The sequence below is a fragment of the Aplysia californica genome, unplaced genomic scaffold, assembly GCF_000002075.1.
Source record: "Aplysia californica isolate F4 #8 unplaced genomic scaffold, AplCal3.0 scaffold00403, whole genome shotgun sequence".
Taxonomy (NCBI): Eukaryota; Metazoa; Mollusca; class Gastropoda; order Aplysiida; family Aplysiidae; genus Aplysia; species Aplysia californica.
In genome coordinates this window covers 189998-193748 of record NW_004797673.1, presented here as the reverse complement: position 1 = coordinate 193748, position 3751 = coordinate 189998, and the positions used below count along the sequence as shown (strand labels likewise).

The 3751-nt window shown below is 44.6% G+C and overlaps 1 protein-coding gene across 1 annotated transcript in view; it reads left to right on the top strand.

Moving 5' to 3' along the window:
* Positions 1–3751, top strand: part of LOC101862817 (lysine-specific demethylase 7A) — a gene marked incomplete at its 5' end in the record, with an annotated part of 52281 nt that overhangs the window by 7478 nt on the left and 41052 nt on the right.

Sequence of the window (3751 nt, the reverse complement as noted above, 5' to 3'; positions counted from 1 at the left end):
GTTGGTGTCCGTGAAGTGTAGACAGCTGTCACTCACACATTGTCACATTTGTCCTGTTTTTATTGGCATACGAGCCATGTGAGATTAGTGTGGTCCATGTGAGATTAGTGTGGTCCATGTGAGATTAGTGTGGTCCATGTGAGATTAGTGTGCTCCTCAGTTTTTGTCATTCCCTTTTGATGATGTGGAAGGTGGTATGGGGGGTGGTTTGGGGGGTGGGAAAAGTAAATCAATTCACTGCACTACTCTTCACGTGGAAAAACATATATAAGAAGGTCTGTGTTCAGATGAACATGTATGAAGTTTATTTTTTCCTATCTCTTCTGCATTTCCCTTCCTTTTTCTTTTTTTTTTTTGTCTTACAAATGAAATATCTGCTTTTAGTAGAAATTTGAACTCATTCAAAGACAAAGGAACCTTAAAAGATTGGTATGGTATTGATTTGGGTGTGTTGGTGATAATGATGCTTCCCTGAAACTCGCACAAGTCTTATTACCACCTCTCACATTGTTGCTGAAAATTATGAGTATTTTTTCTTTAATTCTCCTTTAACTCATCAACTATTCCCCACCCCATACCTTTGATGTGCAGGTTGACAGAGCATGTGGTGCCCCCCAGTGTCATCCGACAGGTGAGCTGGGCTCGCAACGTGTGGCCCGAGCAGCTCCCGGAGGACTCGAACCTAGCACGCCCAGAGGTCCAGAAGTACTGCCTCATGGGGGTCAAGGACAGCTTCACAGACTTCCACATCGACTTTGGTGGCACATCTGTGTGGTACCACGTTCTGCGGGTTGGTTTCACTTCTCCTATGTAGATGTTTTCTCTTCTCTGCTTGGGGGGGGGGGCTCTCGTGGCCTAGAGGTTAAGGTGTTGGCCTCTCATTCAAAAGGTCCCGGGTTCGAATCCGGGTAGCGACCGAAAAATTTTCTTCTCTAAATTTGTCTCCTTTCACCTCATTTCCTGCTCTCTAGCAATGCTCTGTCGTCTGCTTTCGTCTCCTCTTTCTGCCCCCACCCCCTCACCTCCTTTGCCCCTTCCTCTGGGCTCCTGATTCTTTCTGCAGCCTTTCTACTGCTACTTCTTCACTTCTTCTTACTGCTGTCTTTCAACCACACCCCTGATCTTCTGGTAGGCTTCGGCCGCCACCCAGGCACAATTCGAAATTTCCTACCAACTGAAAATATTAGGTGTGTCCCCGCGCGCTCATATGACCTTGAGCAGTTGCGAGCGCCGTAAAACACTTAACAAAAACAAAAACATTCTCTGCTTGTACACAGGGGGTTGGGGGAAATTTTCCCTCTCCACTATAACGGCCGTGACAAGGATGAGACACACATTTAGAACACCCATTCCCCTCACACTCACTACCAGTACCAGTATATCAGTCAGAACCCCTTTCTTTCCTGGTATATGTTTTTTTCTTCTTGTCTTTGTCTTCCTTTTTTGAGTGTATTTATTCTTAGTCTCGTGGAGGTTGACCAGACAGTTTGAGATGACAGGTAACAATAATAACTGCTTTTATGTGCAGCGCATATCCATACTCTTCAGAGTTTACAGCATGCTCTATGCATGTAACTAGACCTGCATGTTTGCCGACAATCGTCTGAAATCCGACAATCGCGACCCGACCCGCGAACCGGCTGATGCTATCGCTAGGCCCGCCTGTATCAGACAATGTGCGTAGTGCGAGGCTTGGTCGTCGGCACTTTCGTTTTCGTGCCGACTGCCGACGCGCGCACCGCCGACTGCCGACTGCCGACGTCGGCGTTTCCGACATAATTGTCGGAACCTAAGTAGAAATGCGAATACAAAAAAGGACGACAACTTAAATTATCTACTTTCAGTTTTGTGCTCGAGCGGCCATTTTGAATTTCGTTTGTTGACTAATTCAATTGTTCAGATCGTGTGGATTCATTCAAGTCCTACTCTCTTGTTCTAATAGAATCTATATTCTAGGTCTAGATTTAGATTTATATAGATCACAGACCTGCCACTCATCCCGATTTAGTTGGGATATCCCGATTTTTTGCTCCAAATCTCAATCCTCCCGATTTTCCCGATTTCGATCGCGTGTATCCCGATTTTTTGTCCCAGTCGGATTTTTCTTAAAACTTCCTGTGCCTTCTCCTTTATCGCGGGAAGCACCCGTCGAACTTTTTGTCAGTAGGAACTCGGAGCACTATTTCCCGAAATATCGATGCCGCATTTAGTAGTTGACTCTCCCCAAGTTGTGTGTGATCTTTTCCCGCACTCAGAATTCTCCGATGATAGCCTGGTAACTGTTTCTATTTGGGCGTTATTTAATAATCGATTATATTCGTAGTTCCGCTGTTACTTTTCTAAATAAGCATTGTCCGAGGTCTGGTAACTGCGCGTTCACACCAAACACTCGGACGAGCGACTGTCTTTCTAACCCTTACACAACTACATGTAACTGCGCTGACAAGACAAACATATGGACGATGTCGTTGCTTTAGTCTGAACACATGAGGGATAAGAGATTTGTTGGTACATTTGGTCGGTCGGCCGCCGTGGTTATCCTTGAAGTAGAACGACTGTCGCTCATCCGAGTGTTTTGTGTGAACGTGCAGTAACCAGAACCAGTTAGTCGGTCGGACCCGTTAGTATTGTTTCAATCGCACAGTCGCGTCACATGACATATCGCCGTGTGAGTTCTGCGTGTCGGGGACCGTCCGTTGACGGGGTCAACTTAAGTTCAGGTATTTCGGGACTTATTGGTAAAGGTGGGGTGAGGGGGGGTTATAGACACTTGGACTAGGAGTTCTTGACGCGATGCTTCAGGATTTACAAAAAATAATGATTACTCACGCGCACGCACACACACACACGCGCACACACACACACACACACACACACACACACACACACACACACACACACAGACACACGCGCGCAAAAAAAGACACACAGAGGGCATATAGGCCAAGGAATTTATGGACACCCCTGGAAAAATTTTAAGTCAGCTTTGGCAGTCACCTTGGTGATTTGCTGTTGATCCCGATTTTTTTCACCAAATCCCGATTTTTTCTCCATGAGATCCTGATTTTGAGGTTTCATAGAGTGGCAGGTCTGAGATCATTATAGACCTCAATGAAGGATTCATATTCCAATTCTTTTGTGTCAAACCCTATCATAGGTTGTGCTGTAATATTTATATTGGTAAAAATAAGCATTTCATCAGGTGCGTGAATTATATATTTATTTAGATTCTAGTAAAGATCTAGATCTTTCTAGATCTAGATCTAGAATCTAGACTCAGCTGAGTCCCTCTGTTCGGAATCGGATGCGGATTTCTAATTCACTTGTTCTACTAGATCTAGATTTATTTAGATTATTAGATCTATATATGAAGGATTCATATTCCAATTCTATTGTGTTATTGTATCAAACCCTATAGCAATGTAGATGTAAGCCATATATAGATCTAGAATCTAGATCTAGATCTAGATCTATATGCTCCTTATTTGTTTTGGAGTGTGGTTTTTTTATTTTAATTTTTTTTTTTTCATTTAGGACTTGTTTTGGCCTTTTTACATGAGGCCCGTTGCAGGTTCTTTTTGGGGGTGGGGTTAGGGCTAGGGTTAGGGCTAGGGTTAGGGCTAGGGTTAGGGCTAGGGTTAGGGCTAGGGCTAGGGTTAGGGCTAGGGTTAGGGCTAGGGTTAGGGCTAGGGTTAGGGCTAGGGTTAGGGCTAGGGTTAGGGCTAGGGTTAGGGCTAGGGTTAGTGGTATG